At 41.7% G+C, this 18,326-nt stretch overlaps 1 protein-coding gene across 7 annotated transcripts in view; it reads left to right on the forward strand.

The window, feature by feature from the left end:
* SULF1 (sulfatase 1) overlaps positions 1–18,326 on the forward strand; it is a 162,582-nt gene that overhangs the window by 23,882 nt on the left and 120,374 nt on the right. For 4 of the 7 annotated variants that reach the window (XM_004274944.3, XM_049700459.1, XM_033437540.2 and 1 more), the window contains exon 2: positions 11,022–11,116. The gene's annotated coding sequence lies outside the window, so the exon portion shown is untranslated. Of the gene's footprint in view, positions 1–1,072; positions 1,353–11,021; positions 11,117–18,326 lie in introns of those variants that run through there. The other 3 variants (XM_033437542.2, XM_033437547.2, XM_049700458.1) reach the window with 2 other exon arrangements.

Here is an 18,326-nt window from a genome sequence, read left to right on the forward strand (position 1 = left end):
CCCCAGACTTACGAAACCAGACGCACATGAAGAATTACGTGCCGGGTCAATGGGGAGAAAAGAAGGGAAATTGGGGAAATCTTGTGGAGAAGATGGGATCTGAACTGTGCTTTGAAGGAAACGGGAGTGAGGACATTCCAGGCTGAGGGAGAGGATGTGAGGAAGGGTGGTAGGGGAAGGAACGGAAAGGCCTTCTTTAGAGAATGATTCATATTCTCATGAGCTGGAGTAGGTGAGGGGCAGTAGGATGGGAAGCGGGTAATTAGTGGGGTGACACGTGGAAGCCACGAATGCCAGGAGGATGAAGCTCCTCACATGTTGGGCAGCGGGGCCAGGAACAGGGCAGGAAAATAATCTAAGAAAACTGGAGGTAGCAGGATGGGGGAGGGAGGGTCGCAGGGAGGATGGGTGCTCAGAGTGAACCAGAACTTTCTCAGACCCAAGCTCTGGCCTAAAGAACAGTCTGGCTGGGTGTCTTGCTCCCACAGAGAAAAAAAGCGGGGGCCCACAGAGATTGAAAATAGAGGATGCACATAGAGGGTTCGGCCCCGGCCCAGGGAACTCCCCCGAAAACCATCATTAGGAAAACAAGAGACCAGGACGAAAGCAAAGCAACAGAAGCACCTGGTCTGAGTCTAGGAAACATCCGTGTTTACTAAGCACTTGGTCTCTGGAACGTCTGCCTTTCCAAATACCACATCTTCCTCATCCACTCCATCCCGCCACGGGCGGCTACTGTGCCGGGTGCCGGGGAAGGGGGAGCCGGGACCGCAGCCTGGAAGCCCTGCCTACCCCCTCTACTGCCCCTCCCTCCGAGGAGCCCCCCCCCGCGTGGCCGGCCAGCCAGCTGCAGCTCAGTTTGTTTGCCGAGGTTTGCATACACGTATTGAGTTGCCTTTTTTTCCAGCCAGTTCAGCAGTGTCCCGAAATTTACCCCCAGTGTAACTTCTGCCTCTGCCCCTCCCCTTCTTGGAACTGCCTTTTGTTTGTCTGGCAGCCTTGGTTCTATGGGGGTGTGTTATTATAATAATACGCGGGCTTATATAACCCTCTGCATCTCGCAAGCACTTCACAGACTGGCCTTAATGCATCCCCGGGCCCGTGTCAGGCTGGGCGGCTGGAGCGGCTAATAGGAAACCCCGACCCGAGGCGCCGAGACCAGGAGGGAGGGCCGAGGGGGTCAGAGGCCGGGCCTTCCCGGCCCCTTGCGCCCGGAGGTCAGGGAGATAAGGAACAATGACTCTCGCCCCCAGAAGGAGGAAGGAAGCCCCGCTCCCACCTTATCTCTGCTCCTCCGCAAGCTCCCAGTTCCCAGAGCTTGTTCTCCAGAGAAGATTTTAAAGGCGACTTTTGTAAGTATGATGCTCTGCTTTTTCTTTCCAAAGGAGGAAAACAAAGTTTCCTTACTGCTCTTGTCCATTTCATCGTATTTATTCGCGGGAATGGGTTCCCGCACTCAGACGCTGCCATGATGGGAAATGTGTTTCTGGCTAAAGTCCTCCACCCAGATTGGGCCCCTCCTAAAAGTAATAGGAAGGGAAAGAGGTTTCTGTTGATAATTCACTTATTAACAAAATAGCACCAAGAGGAAGTGCTGAAACTGCCCCTTTCCCCGTGTCCCGGTCCTGGTGCTGGCTGACTGTTCTCCACTCACACACACATCTTGCCCTGCAAAGGAGTCTTGGTTATTCACCTGGCTTGTGAGACATCCAGAAACGATGCAGCTACTTCCAGCTTCAATTTCTCTGCTTTCAGTGCTCACAGTTTCAGGCAAATATAGTTGCTGGAATTTTCTTTTCACACTATGAAATAAATCCCATTTTTTGGCGTAGGCTTGAAACTTGCACTGGCTTGTGTAAACCCTGCAAAACACTGTAACTAGAGTGGACATGTGAATTCTTCCTAAGTTTATCACTGCATAGCTGAAGGGTCTAAATATTAAAGGAACATGGGCACAAACTTCTTAAGCACTGGCAAACCCCCAAGCTCTGTTATTGAACTATGTGTCTGTAAGGGATGCTGAATTAACAAGAGTGTTTTTCTCAGGGGTGATGCTCATGGCTTTGAGAAATTGTCTCTCAACAAAAGGTGAATTTAAAACTCTAGGGTAACACTAAGAGAGATACAATTTCTGAACATTTAGAAAGTATGATTCACTAAATGAATAAGCCGAGAAAATAAAGTTCTATTTTGGGTAGTTGTTCAATTTGCATTTATAAAACCGTGATTATAAGTTGGTGTACTATGAGATATAGAAAATTAGTCTTTATTTCAGGTAAGAAAACTAAGAAATATAAATTGACAGTAATGTAGAAAAGCAAGGCCTCTCACTTTTAGTGTCGTTAAGTGCTATGATGAATCCATTGAGTTTGATTGCCTTTATCTTTAGATGAATAGCTATGAAAACCACACGTAATGTGTGTATACCAGTGTGTGTGTGTGTGTGTGTGTGTGTGTGTATAAAAGAGTTCAGGATACCCAAATGTATGTATATATTTAATTAAATATACATATATATATATATTTAATCATCCGAAACTCACATTTGTTGTAACTCTCCAGTGTTCAGTATCTTACATGATGGTGTAATACCCAAAATAGACCAAGTGGAAAGATTTCATATCAAATTTCAGAATGCAATAGAGCTATTTATTCATTATTTATTCAACAAACATGGGAACCATTATAAAAGTGGGTCTATTTTTAAGATTCCCTTTAAATGAGATTTCCACTTAAAATTCTCTGTGGCTTCCAAGAAATTCTAAGGCATAATTAAAGTTGGAAATAAGACTGGATTCTACTTGGTTTTCCCCCTAAATTTAAAAGTGAGCTGTCAATACTAAAATTCTATAATCTAGCTAATTTTGTTACAAAGATAAGCCACATAATCTCAACGTTAGCCTCCAAAGCCTACTCAGTCATGGCAGAAAGAACGCAGACTGTGACGGGATCTGGATCGGAGGCTTGGTTTTGCCATTACGTGGTTATGCGACCAGCAGCAAGATCTTGCAGATTTTCAACCTCAGGTTTCACCTCTACAAAAGGAGACCAATACTACTTACCCCAAGGAGAGGATTGTTGAAAGGACTAAAAGGAAATAATATATGTAAAGTACCTAGCACAGTGTCTGAAAATAGCAGTTTCTTTCAATTTTAGGGCTTTTCCATTTACTCCCTTTTTTCATCTTTGATTCAGTGCCTTGGATTTTTGAGCATTTACCGTGTATTGCATGCTGTGCTGAACACTAGTGATACCAAAATGAAGAAGGTTAATATCCTGCTGCCCTGGAAGAGTTCCTAGTCCAAGGAAACAGACCAAAACAACAGATTAATTTTCTTAACAGTATATAACACCTGCAAAAAACAGAAGTGTGTTGTGATTAAGTGACAGAATTGAGGCCCAAGTAATTTTCCCCAGTGAAAGTCAAAGGAACTTTTACAAAGATGATGTTGATTGGTGTGACTTTTAAAGAATCAGCAGGGGGCTTCCCTGGTGGCACAGTGGTTGAGAGTCCACCTGCCGATGCAGGGGACACGGGTTCGTGCCCCGGTCCGGGAAGATCCCACATGCCGCGGAGCGGCTGGGCCCGTGAGCCATGGCCGCTGAGCTTGCGCGTCCGGAGCCTGTGCTCCGCAACGGGAGAGGCCACAACAGTGAGAGGCCCACGCACCGCAAAAAAAAAAAGAAAAAAAAAAAAAAAGAGCAGGAGGTGTGGAAGGACATTTCAGAAGGGAAGAGCACTGGAGAGCAGACTATGTGAGAGCCAGGGGACGGGGAACTGGTTTCGGTTGGTGCTGGAATGTTGAATCCAGGGAATCTGCAGATTTAGTCAGGGGTCCGATCATGGGTATTGTGGTGCTTCATGCTGAGGTGTTTGGACCCATTACTCTAGTAAAACTCAAACTCATGCTCATGAGTCTTTTTAGACCAGCTCATGCTCCAAAAAAATTTGTTTTATAGGTTCACATCCATATAAAAAGCTTGGGCTGAAATATGTCACCTACATCACTAAGACATTATTTGGTTCAATAGACTACTTTGTTTATTTGGTTTATTTTGTTTGTAGCAAAGCCATCTCAATGATGGAAGCGTTGCAGCACAAGCTCCTTACCTCCCCAGACCTGGCACTTTCAAGATTACTCTTGAGCCAATGGAGAGACAAGGAAGGACTCTGCTTGGGGTTGAGAAGGCGGAGACTAGATGTGATTTATGTTTTAGGAAGATTTTTATATAGATCATCTACTCTCCAGTGTGGAATGTAGGTTAGGCAAAGGCCTAGGGGGTGATAATGCTATAAACTAGGAGACCGATTAAAAGACTACTGTCGTAAACAAGTGAGAAATGCTGAGGGTCTGAGCAGTGTAGGTGGACAACAGGGCACAGATTCCAGAGAGATTTAGAAGGTGGAACATTCTCAACTTGAGGACTGAATGAAGACAAAGGAAATGTCTATAATAATATAATGTCTATAATATTAGTTTTAAGCTTGGTCAACTGGGTAGCTATAATAGAATACCATAAAACAAGAAGAGGTACAAGTTCGTAGAAGGAAATTGAGTTAATTGGGGTAATGTTGGCTTGAGAGGTTAAACTACAACATCAAGTAAAATAAAAAGTCAGTTTGGGGGACTTCCCTGGCAGTCCCGTGGTTAAGACTCTGGGCTTCCAATGCAGGGGGCGTGGGTTCTGATCCCTGGTTGGGGAACTAAGATCCCACGTGCCGCGTGGCGTAGCCAAAAAATAAAAAAAAAATAAAAGTTGGTTTTCATTTAATCTTTTGTTTACATAAGTGGTATTGCTTTTGTTCGTTTGTTTACTTGTTTTACCATGTTGAGTTAGTTTCAGGTGTACAGCAAAGTGATTCATATATATATATATATATATATATATTCTTTTTCAGATTCTTTGCCATTATAGGTTATTACAAGATACTGAGTATAGTTCCCTGCACTAGTAGGTCCCTGTTGGTTATCTATTTTATATATAGTAGTGTGTATATGTTAATCCCAAACTCCTAATTTATCCCTCTTCCGCCCCTTTCCCCTTTGGTAACCATAAATTTGTTTTCTATGTCTGTGAGTCTGCTTCTGTTTTGTAAATAATTTCATTTGTATCGTTGTTTTTAGATTTCACATGATATCGCTTATATGTGGAATCTAAAAAAATGATACAAATGATATTGCTTATATGTAAAAAGTGGTTTTTAAAAAGTATAAAATTGCCAGATTTATCTTAGAAGTTTAGAGAAGAAACATAAAAACCGGGCTGTACCCATCATGCTCAGTTCCCCCAAGAAATGTCAGTCTCTGGGCTCATGGGGCTCTGAGCTTTCATCTCGTATCCCCGCTGTTGAGTGGATTGTTTCCCATTCACTTTTCATCAGGGAGGCCATGTCCAGAGCAGTCTTGCCAATAACTTTGTATACCCTCAAAAAGAGAAATATGTACATCCTCTGAGCCTTGAGAAATGAGCGGAGACTGGGAAAGAGATCCGTGGGCAAGTAGAATACTTATTCATAAAGAACACATACTCATGAAGAATTTATACTTATTCATCAAGAAGCAGCTCTTTCTTTAGCAGGGTTTTTTCACTTCCCTTGAATTGGGGGCCCACTCAGAGACTAGAGGAAAAGAGGAAACTTCTAAGACTAAAGCAAAGGAGATGATTTCTTACCTGGGCACGATGTACCCCACAAACATTTCCTTCTTCTTTAGGCTGAGCAGGAAATTCTTCCCATTGGCTTGAATGGTGGGTAACTGGAAAGGAGAGGTATGTCACGTTTGTGAGTTTTTTAAAGATAACAACGGGAAGAACTTTCACATTTAGAATGAATAGAAAACAATCTAATTAGCAGACAGGAAGCTGAGGTCTGATTACTTGATAACCTTAGTTTTCTTATACCCTTTCACATCTTCTGTGGCAAAGCCTCTATCAGATTTCCTGGATTTCAGAGCTCTCAACCCCACCTGAACACTTCAGAGCAAATACCATTTATTACGAATGGGGCTGAGCCCCAGGCTTCATGGCTGGTCTCACAAAGTCGTATAATATTTCCTCCTGGTAGGTAAACTGTATCAACACATTTAAAAGCAGATTTAAGAAGCTCTTGTCACCTCTAAATAGAAAGAGTTTTATCACTCATCAGAAAGATAGTATTTGATGGTAATCTGAATTCCATCCGGCTTCTGATAGCTCACTTCAAATTCCCCAAACTTCAGAGATTATCTTTGGTTTTGGAGATGATGAAGAGGTTTCTATTTTTGCTAAAAATGCTTCCACAATTAAAAAAAAAAAAGAAAAGAAAAGAAAGAAGAGACCCAGAAAAGAACTGTTACTATCTCAGTTATACAAAATAATCAGCAAATATATACTTTAGAATAGGATGAGCTTGTATCATGGGAAAGTTTATTCTTTAAAGAAGGAGTAAGATATATTGGAGGGAATTTCCATTAGCATGATTGAAAGGGTGAGGAACATACTGATACATTGTTGACGTGAGGATTACCAGTGTTTGATCGCCAGTGATCGCCGGGGTTTCTTGGCCTTCTTATTCTTCCATATATGGTGCTGGCCATTCTGCTTTTAGGTTACTCAAGCCATTTAAAGTCTTGTCATCCTAAGCAAGGGCTACAACTTCACAATCTTTGGGGGTTTGCCGGCATAATGACTGAGTCCAGGCTGGGTGCTGCCTGAGCCACTGTACTCTCCTATGCAGTGTTTGAAGAGGGCTGGGGTGCAGCTGTTCTGTCCCCCAGATACCTGAGTCCAGAATGTTGCTGAATTTTGCTTCATTTCTGTGCTCTCTGGAAAGCTGGAAGCTCCCCAACTCTCTCGGGTTTGGCTTCCTGTTCACATGTTTTCTGGTCTCATGTCATTGTGCATGAAGTAATAGCCCCACATGCGTGCACCATCCACAATGGCAAGATTGGTGTGGCTTGGTGTAAGCTTTCTAATGAGGACATTTTGGACCTTCCGGCAACTCCTTAGGGAAAGCAGTTTGGAACCGGTTATTACTTTCCAAGGTAAAGGGAGCAGAGACAGGATGCGTTTCTGCAACAGGGCTAAAGCCACTTTTAGGAGACAATTAAAGGACAGCTGCTTAAGAAACAAACAAACATCTCTTCTACACATCTATCTAAACGCATGCGTGTGTACAGTATAAAGAAAGGCCTCCAATCCATAGTTCTAAAATACCAGTTACTGTTTCAGCATTTCACTAACTATGAATGGTGCTAGTGTTTCCCACTGGGGACTGTTATTTTAATGACATTTCTCTGCAGCAAAATCTGATGAGTTCACAAAGTCTCAGAGCCAGGAAATGCAGCTCAGTTTCTGAACAACTGAGAAAGCCAGGAGAGCTCAGTTCAATCATCTACTTGCTTTCCAGCACGGATCCCTAAGTGCTAAGAGCAATAACACACTAATACAGAGAGAGAAGCCAGGCCAAACTTTCAAAAGTACAGCTCTTAAACCATCAAACTGAACTTCCCGACATATTATCAGCAGGTGAAATTCTGGCGCACACCCACACTTATCTGTGGATGTTAATGTCAAGTGAATGGGCACATGTGCCAACATTTTATAGAATTTTAGAGCAGGAAGTGATTTTGGAGGTCTTGCAATCTTACCTTTTATTTTACGAACAGAGACATTGAGACTCATGTGAGTTCACTCCAGACACACACACATATACACATCGGAGTCTTAGGCCGAGTCATTGCCTGCAGAAAATATGATAGGTCTGGCTTAAGAAAAAGGAAGGACAAAAGGACCCAAAGCTGGGCCAGTGGTTCCCTGTTCCGTTCAGGTTTGTGTGGCCCAGCTTTAGGGCTGTGGGCCGCTCGTTTACTCTTGCTGCAGGAGCCGTTCGGGGTCTCGGATTAGATACACTTGACCAAAACTTGAATAAACTCCCAGATAACCCAAGTGTCCATGAGTGACTCAGATCCTGACTGCACCGCGATGCTCATCAGTGCAAGGTGTTCTGGGGCCACACTGTGATCAGAGCATGAAATGGAGACAGAGCCCCAAGTACAACTCTCACACTTCGGAGTCTGAAAACCTGACCAGAGAGACGAGACCTTCCCCCGTCTAGGCAGCAGTGGAGACCCTCTCACTAGATGCTACATCGTGTAGCCCAGATTCTAAATGTTGTAAGTGTTCTGGGGAGAGAGAGAAATGAAAATTGAGGTGGTCAGCTGATCCCAGAGGGGTGCTTAGAATTTTCATATGTGGAGGGAATAAAGGTAAACTCTTCTAGCAGAAATGAAAGCATGGAGAGGGTCTCGCGGCTCGGATCCCAGGGAAGCCAGGCTGATGGGTGCTCTCCAGCAGCACTTGTCAACCTGAGCTATGGACTTGAGCCCTGGTACTGATTTCCATCCTTATCTACTAAACTGTTACTGAAATAAGCAGCCCCCGCTTAAGTCACTTTAATTACATTTATATAACTATAAATCCACAATAATATAATTACACTTACATCATTGAAAATCCAAAACAGATTGCTAATTAAATATAAACAGAACCATAAACCAATAATATTCTGTTGGTTGGAATCAAATTAATTGGTTAACATTAGTAATATTGGTTTTATTTGTCAAATGATGCTGTTTTGCTGAAACTAAAGAATAAATTTGTTTTAACCCGTGTTCATTAATGAAACTGTAAAAGAAAAGAGAGAAATATTTTCATTAAAATTTTCCATTGCACATTTCGTACCCTATTTATAGTGAATTATTACAAGTTGGCACATATAAAGGCAGAAAGGATCCAGGCAGTCCGTCTGCTGGTGTCGAGATTATGGAACTAAAAACCGTGGTGGTTCAGTCATCCTATCTCCTTACTCTCTCTTGGCAAATGAAACTTCATTCAGCACAGCAGGAGTATTTGACTCTCACAGGCGTACACTTATCAAGCAGGTATAAATACCTGCCTCTGTTCTTTCTTTAATAGGCTATAGCTCTAAATTATTACACTATTCTCCTGCACATTATAATTTTAATGATGACAAAGCAAAGTCTCCATTTATAAAATGGATGAAAACCCTGGTCTCATTCCATGAAAATGTCTTTTGATTGCAAACTACTACTGCAAGGGAAGTTGTATCTTTATTACTGGCTTAAAAACAAAATTCAGTGCCAGTAATAATGATCGCCAGTGTTTCCTGGCCACTTATTCTTCTAAATTTCTTACGTGGATGTTTGCATGTAATCCTCACGTCAACCCTATGGAATAGATAACGATTTTTAATCCTCATTTTTCAGAGGAGGATACTGAGGCATAGAGAAATGAAGTAATTCGGTCAAGGTCAAAATAGCCAATGGATTCTGTAGCCTGGAATTCCTGCTGCTCCCAGTGGGAGATTGCGAATAACTGAGAAAGGACACTGTTGTTTGACGATAGGCTATAATCCAGCATGACCACAGCCAGATACTTGTAGCCTCACATTCAAATGTAAAATTTTACTTTGGAAGATCACAGGGTGCCGTGCATAATTATAAATGTAAACATTTATATGTCTTCCTGGAACATACATAAAAAGTGGAGATCTGCGTGATGCTTATAATAATTTATAATGTTATCAGAGAATAGAAAAGTTCTTCTAGAACTCACCAACTTCCAGGATGAGAAGCACAGGGGCGTGGTCAAAAGCTGACCAGGTTGGGTGTGTCAGATGACAGGGGGTGGCGGAAATGGGCGGAAGAGTTGATCTGCCGGGAACAGAAAGAGACGTGATAAGGATAAGGGTGGCATGGGAGGAAGAGTCCTGCAGCAGGCGGCCAGCTGCAGGGAGGTCCTACCACAACAGTCTCCCTAAGAGTGAAGCTTCCAGAACAGAGCAGAGGACCTGGGACTGTCCACATTCAACCTGAATCACCAGGGCCAGTTCAGAACAAGAAGAGATTCCAGGTCTGTTGTATTGAAATAATCTACACCCATTACCTCTGAGAATATTCACTAGTGAAGAGGTAAGAGGGCTCCACATGAAATGTCTTAGTATTACACAGGCAAGAGAAATACTTTTTAAATGTAAAGGAAATTTGGGGTTGTGAAATAGTGTGTGTTGTTTTCCTATTCTTCTAGCTTATGTCTTATAGCTTGTATATCCTTATAAGATACAGCTACTATATATCTTTCCTCTTCTAATTTATATATCATATCTGCATTTATATATAGCATGCATATGTTAAATGTGCTCTTCATGTCAGCAAGATTGCTTCATCAAATACTTAATGCATTAAAATGGGTGTTTCCTCGTATTCAAAGTATCGAAGTTGATTTTAGTCACTTACATATTTCAACTGTCATAAATGCAGAATAGAAACAAATTTAACCACTTGAAAATGCTTACTTTGCTACTCATCAAATAGTAGCTTGCAGTCACTTTAGAAGATTTCATGATTCTGCATGTTTTCCTTTAAAATAGGTCTTAGAACCTGAAATTAGACGTCATTCAACTTTTAAACTTGGAACATTTTGTAAACCTTTAAAAAGAAAGACTTCTTTATTGGCTTTACAAAATCCAGTTAGAGAATAATATGAAATGAATCTAACGGAAAGTCTCTCCCTTGATGAAAAGAAAGTCAAATGGAAACTTCTATAAAAGGATTGAATGACCCACAGTACTTCAAAGTCTCTTGGAGTGATTTTAAGAATCACCTTCAGTCTGGGGACTTCCCTGGCAGTGCAGGGGTTAAGACTTCGCCTTCCAGTGCAGCGGGTGCAGGTTCAATCCCTGGTCAGGGAGCTAAGATCCCACATGCTTCACGGCCAAAAAACCAAAACATAAAACAGAAGCAATATTGTAACAAATTCAGTAAAGACTTTAAAAATGGTCCACATAAAAAAAATTTTTTTTAAAGAACAAACTTAAAAAAAAAGAGAAACTCAGTCTGGAAGAAATTTGAAGAATGCTATTCCTAATGATGTCCTCCTTTGAAGGTGTGAAAGGGCAACATCTGAAAGGTAAATCACTGATGAAATGCAACTGATGGCATTTTTGCTTTCTTCCATCATAGGTGCTGACGGCCAGCCACCATCATCTGAGGAAGGTGAATTTGGCAAATGACATGCAGGTTCTCCAAGACAGAATAATTGCAGAAAATCTTCAAAGGTACTCATATCAAATATTGGTCTCGATTAATTAAACCAAGGCACTCATTAAACCCGGGTACTCCATGTCCCTTGAAGAGGGGAATGTGTCACAGGTGGGGAATTATCAGAAACGCAGGAGTCAATGGTCCTGCCCCTTCCTGTAAGCGTTCTCCTCCTTCTTGGTGGAAAGAGCTGAAAGGCAGAGCCATTTCTTGAAATTCGTCTCCAGGAATGGCAAAAGAAGCATCTGAAGAATCATGTAACTTTATTAACATGTCATGAGATACTCAGGAAGCTCAGGGGAATGAGAGGGGTCGTTAATGGTAGGCCAGCTATGCACAGTCATCCAAAGTTTCAGGCATGAAAACTACAGATGTCACCTGTCTTGTTCACAGCTTGACCTCACAGTTTCTTGCCTTGGCCACATACACTGGTGCCAAGAGTGTCGTGGGACGCAGGGCAGGCCACGGAGACCCATCTCAGCAACACAACCTTGGCTGCAAAAACATCCCTAGGGGTGTTGGTTCCTACGAGTTTATACCCCACACCATGAGTCTTTGCTCAGATGTCAACTTTGAAAGTTGTTTCCACCCTCACTGAAAACTAACACCATGGAAACTGTTGAGTTCCTCTTGGTTTTTGCAGCCCTTCAGAATCGCTGCCCTTTGCTTGATTTTCATTGTAAGTCTTGTGTTAGCCCAGGCTCACTTGGAGTAAGTCCTTTAATCACCAGAAAGCTCGTGAACCTCACACAGACAGAACAAAACAAAACAAAACCTTCAAGTCTGACCTGAATTTCAGGTTTGTCTTTTGAGGGTTGATTTCTCCAGCTTCTCTTTCTAATACTTATGGGATTAAACATTTTGTCCTCATACTACAAATGGCAAGTGAAGAAGGGAAACGGCTGGAAATGGCTGGGAGCTTGGGGTTCATTCCTTGACATAAAATCATGAACACTGGCAGATTTTCTCTAATTCTCAGAGCTTTGTTGGCAGGTGGTCTGGGATCTCACCAGCAAGGTATTGGATGCTGGTTATTCCAGAGCTAAATCAACAGTAAGAGAAGACAAGTTGAAGTTTAGGTCTCCTTACTTCGAAACTCCAAACGGGAGAGGAAAATATTCCAAAACAAACTGAAAAAGATATCTGCTTAGGAAGAAGTTCAATCAACAGTAGAACTGTGACTTCTTAAGACTGCTTCACCGTCTTGAGTCCATTTGCCAAACCTTTTCCTTGTGAACCTTTAGTCCAGTGCATCAAGTTTTCTGTAAGAAAGAAACAGGTTGTCCTTGGGTATCATGTCATTCAAAATTAACTATAGAAGAGGCTGGAAACCCCATATCTTCCCAAGAGGTCACTGAAGACCTCTCCCGATGCTTTGATTTCTCAAAGCATCTGTCTTAGCTTCTCTTGTGCTTTGAAGAGACCACTTTTCTGGGATGCCATGTTGTTTATTATCTGGTTACTAATCTTTCATGTCACACTTTTCTCCCTCTAATGAGTCATTTCACCACTTTAAGTATCAATATTATATCCTTTCAATTCTCAGCCTATCCTTATTACGAGAAAATAGAAATGCATTTACTGTAATACTGGATGAAATCAGAATCACTTGCTCAAATTTAACATACATGACATTTATTTCCTAAAAATCTGTGGAACCGGGCTTCCCTGGTGGTGCAGTGGTTGAGAGTCCGCCTGCCGATGCAGGGGACACAGGTTTGTGCCCCGGTCCGGGAAGATCCCACATGCTGCGGAGCGGCTGGGCCTGTGAGCCATGGCCGCTGGGCCTGTGCGTCCGGAGCCTATGCTCCACAACGGGAGAGGCCACAACTGTGAAAAGCCTGCATACCACAAAAAAAAAAAAAAAAAAAAAAAAAAATCTGCGGAACCCCTGTTAGAGCTGGCTCCGGTCTGCTTTTTTTGTCTTTGGACTGGAAAATTCAAATTCAATGTCTGACCAGCTGCCAGTTTCAGAGATCTCTGCCCTTCCTCATCCATCATTTGAGCTGGACTAGATAGCTGGCTGAGCCCCTTCCCACCACTACACCTGTATTCACATAGCCACAGTCCTCCCAGCTGGCAAATTTTGTAGAAAGAAATGGGTCCTTTCTGTGTGTGCTCAGACAGGCAGGTTTAGAAAATAGGACCATTTTAATGAGTCTTGGGGTTTCAAAATGCTGCCCTGTGCATTTTTGATTGCCTCTCTGCTCGTGTCATTGGGGTATAAAGTCCTTTCACTTAATATTTTTCCAGCTTTAAGAACTGCTTACCTGCAGTTCAGTGAACTTGGCATCACCTCCAAAATACATAACGCAAGGAACAGAACCAGGAGATGTTATACGCAAATCTCAGAAGCTGCCCAAGCGTCTCCTGGCTGTTCGATTGCCGGAAGATTCTCTCTTGTTCCAAGGAGAGATAGGTTGTATTCACGTATAATGACACCAAAAGGACAATTAAACTTCACAGCTTGGGGGAGATTTTGAGAGCTCTTGTCAAAAATGTCCACACCTGTGGAACAGACCGTTATGTTTTGTGGAGCTTGGTTTTCAGCTTGAAATACACCTGCCAAAATCTGAATGGCCGCTATTGTACCTTCGGGACTCAAAATCCGCACCGTCAGACAAGGTTTGGTGCACACAGATGGGATAACTTAGAACAGTGACTATGTTGTTTGTAAGGCAATTAAGACCTTTCCTAGCCCTGCTGATGCTTTTTGGAGATGGAAAATGTTATAAGAACTGTGCCTCCCTGGGACTTTATTTATTTATATTACTTTAATTATTTAAGTTATACTCAATACCTTAATTTGAATTTAAATATTTTTTAAAAATTGTCCATAGACTGTAATAGTAAGCAACATCTTTTCAAAGAATCAATTTCAGATGTGAACCCTAAAAACCACTAGCATTATCCTCGTCTTGGTATCCAAGGACATGTAAAACTTGGTGCAGTGTATAAAGAGCTGAATTGGGGCGTGCTAAGAAGCAGACTCTTGTGACCACTCTTAACATTTCTCATCAAAGAAGGCAATTTATTACACAGAATCCCAATGTCTGTTAAAATCATGTATTTGTTGTAAAAACAATATAATCTCTACCTAATAGGAACTTCTTTTAAAGTTAAAAAAACACACACCCTTAACCCAAGCCCATAAATCTTTTCTATATGAAAATTTGCTAGGTGGAATCTTAGAAAATTACTCCTATTTGACTCTTTTTGACCTAAAAGGCAGTAATTTTATATGGTACTACCTAATAGTTTACATATTTGGGACCTTGGAGAACAGACAATTTTATTTGGATTTTTTTTCACCTACCTTTCTATCAAAACGGTTTCCAGGTTCTGCATTGTCTTCATCGTTCATAGTTTAAATTCGTGTATCATCTTCCATTACATGGATGTGGGATATAAGTTGATTTTGCTTTTTCCTTATAAGAGCACATACTCAAAACACCACAGTCAGTGCCTTCCTTCGCACAGCAATTCGACTTGGTTGCATTCTCATGCCGGTTTTTAAACTAGGGTCTTCTCCTGCATCCTCTTTCCATCCATCTGAAATGAAATACTTTCACATGTGAGTCTTGCAGTATGAATCTAAGTGATAAAGCAAGTGTTGGTTCATACAAGTATACAAATGTGCACACGTGGTATGTACATGGTTAAATGCATCTGTTTAGACAATACATCCTCCAAGCCAATGCGTTTGTGTTTAAAGAAAATCCAACTCCAGTGGGATGAGAAACATTGTGCCCGTCAGGCGGGCCGTCTTCAACTGGCTGCTCTCCATTCCCAGCTGACTGAGACCCGTCCCAGCAAATGACCCTCTCAGTCTGCTCTGGCTGCCCTTAGAATAATGCTTTGTCTCATGTAGCCAAGAAGCAAACTCCAGCAGTGTTGACGGACCAGAGGAAAAGCCTTTGCTCTTGCCCTAATGAAACATTCAGGCAGGAAGTTCAGGAGAAAATAGCAATGCCCGTGGGGAGGAGAAATAGGGAATGGGAGGGGGGAAGCAGTTTAATTATGATGAGCGCGGGGGGGACAGTCACAAGTGGAGATCAAGAAAAAGAATGGGATGATGTCATTCTTTACCGGGACATTCACTGAAATGAAATCAGGTCACACACAATGGTCTTGTTCTCTGCCCAGACCCGTGTGTTACAAGAGATTACTTTGTGGTCATGCTTCTTAGGAGGGGTCTAAGGACCCTGCTCACATTAAGATATCTCCCAAGACATCTTGAAGACAGATAAGGGCAGAATCGTTTCATCCAGTGCTGAAAAATGGCCCACACTAGGTTCACAACATGTTTTAAGATCACTGAGCCACAGTTTAGGACAGAGTGTTCGGATTCTTGCAACACTGAATTTTAAGAAGCAGAGTGTAAGTATGCAACTTGGTGTCAGGCCAGATACCTTACATTGGTGCCTTTTTGGTCGGGTGATTTTGAAGGGTGTTCTGAAGTTAAGACAGCATCTATTTCTCAGTAGAAAGTTAGCACTTCCTGAAAAGAAATACTGCCTTGTACCACGTTAAGACATTTTTAGGACTGATTAATTCTGCTTACAGAGGAAGCATTTGATCTGTGTCGATCTCAAGTGCCTAGTACCACTGGTGGCAGATACATTCAATTTTAGATTCCTTCTCTCAGTAGTGTCCTGATTTAACCTCATTCATCTGCTTAGATTTCACAAGAGGGCATCACAATTACAAATGAAGGTTAGCTTTTCTAAGAAGTTATCCCTGGAATAATTACGTGGTAGGGTCAGATCCTGTTATTAATATTCTGTTGTATTGCATTAATAGGGCTTAAAACAAATAAGTCATTGACTGAGGCCCTTTTTTTAGGATATTTTTGCTGCATATTTGTAATAGAGCTGAAACATTGCAGCCTTTTTACACTGGCATCTGTGGTTTAGAGAATTTGTAAAACTAAATGATTAATTTCGGTAAACCACTGGTCTTCGGGTTCATATATGTATTTAGGGACAAGGCCTTTCTCTCTCTTGTAGAATATACAAAGATGTGAAAGTAAAATTGGATTACAGTGGGAATTCATATTTGTCTCATGTTTTTGCTCTGATGACTAGAGAATCTTGTGTGGTGAGGGTGTAGGGAGGTGGTGATGTATACGCCACAAAAGTGTTTGGAAGCTGCTGGGGACTGTGGCTATCAAAATGGAAAGAGGCACATTTTGAAGGAGTCCTAATTTGGGCAGATTCTAACATGAACTGCAGTGATTTCTGCTTCCCTTCTTTTTAAGTGGAAGGTAGTTAGGCTATAGGACCTTTGAGAAAGTATAATTATTTAAAAATTTTAAAATAACCAAAATATTGCCGAACAAATGGTCAGCACCATCAGAAGTTCCCAAGTTTTCAGGACAGTGTTTAATTTTCTTTTCTGTTTATTTTCTAGTAGTCTTTAAAAGAAATCTTGAGTCCATTCTTGATAGCCAGTTGACAATGGCAGCTAAAATACAAGTGTTTAAGCAAATCCACTATTTACTAAGCAAGTAGATCAGGCATGGCTTCTTATGATAGATTTACCATAAAATTAATTTTAAAATTATTTGCTTTTACAGCTTTACTAAGAAAAGGTTGGATGCATTTTCTACATTAAAATGTATTTGGTTATTATGTGAAGGACGAATGCTCCAGCAGGTTAAATCCATCCTACAATATTCATAGGAGTCTGGTCTGGCCAGACATGATGATACTCAGCAATGGACAGTGGTCATGAGGGAACTAGCAGCCTTTTAGCACATCAGTGCTGTGCTGCACGGGATATAGATATTCAGAATACCCCTCCCCATGATAAGTATATCAAAATATAACTAGTCACAAAATTCTGCTGTCCAAAGAACCCTGCATTGAGAGTTGATTCTAATTAGAGGTATTTTGTTTACTATGTAATTTTCTACACAATTAGCATATATTCATCCCCCTTCCCTCCCTGGGCTGTTGTAAATACAAGATAAAGGATGTCAAAGTACCTTTGGAGGGAGCAGGTGTTTAGAGCTGCTCAAACACAACCTATTGTTATTATAATATTAAAAGTCTAAGGTATTGCCTGGTAATCATTAGTTCCCATCAGACTGTGCTATTCCCAGCACCTTATTTCTCCCTCATTATTCTTTTAGTTTTATATCTCTGCCAGTAAACTAATCCCAATGTGTATTTTTGATAGCTGGCAAAAATTCAAAAATGCTTGGCAAAGACGGAAGGCTGTAGAATCACTTGGATTATAACTATGTAGTCAGTGCATTTTTTAAGAAAAGCTTCAAAATGAAATACCTTTACTGGTTGAAGCATTAAAAATAAGAGTGAAGGGCTTCCCTGGTGGCGCAGTGGTTGAGAGTCCGCCTGCCGATGCAGGGGACACGGGGTCATGTCCCGGTCCGGGAAGATCCCACATGCCGCAGAGCGGCTGGGCCCGTGAGCCACGGCCGCTGAGCCTGCACGTCCGGAGCCTGTGCACCGCAACGGGAGAGGCCACAACAGTGAGAGGCCCGCGTACCGCAAAACATAAAAAATAAAAAATAAATAAGAGTGAAAAAAAATAGCTCCTACTGTATTATATGCTAGTAGTTGTTGGAATTCAGGTTAAAGATTGATTCCAAGTAATCTTTATGATTAGGAAAAAGATGTGTACGATCAGCTCACCGGGGAGAGGGGCTGTTGCTTTCAAGATCTTGTTGATTGGCTCCTGTTGGCGCTCAAATGGATCAAGAAATTGCCACCACCTGCATATCCCCCAGACAGAGGCCAGAGAGGAAAAACGACATCCTCCTGCCCTCTGTCAGTGCTTGTCACAAAATTGCCTTTCTCTTAGGGAAATATTTAATTGTCTGGTTGTTTTCTCCACCCTTAAGCATCGATTTATAGAGGAATTTCTTTCAAATGTCAGCTACAGTAGCAGCTTCGTAGTTTGTAAGGGCTGAAACGTCGCTTCTGGGTGAAAGGAGAGGAGTGTAATTTACATTTCTGGTTTGGAAGTCCGTCTTAGTGTAAAGAACTTTCTCTCTAGCTATGGAAATATTAAGACAGAGTTTGTGTGCTGTGACTGGTATATGTATGTATGAATAACTGTTCCAGTGACAACCAACTCCTAAATGTGACAGACAATTTTTCGGACTATCGAAACATGGATTTTTTTTTTCTTCCGGGCTCCTGTTGAGACTGTAAGACCATGCATCCATCTACCTGGTAATCACTAGTCTGAGCTATTGGC

This window comes from Orcinus orca, chromosome 17, assembly GCF_937001465.1.
Source record: "Orcinus orca chromosome 17, mOrcOrc1.1, whole genome shotgun sequence".
Lineage (NCBI taxonomy): Eukaryota > Metazoa > Chordata > Mammalia > Artiodactyla > Delphinidae > Orcinus > Orcinus orca.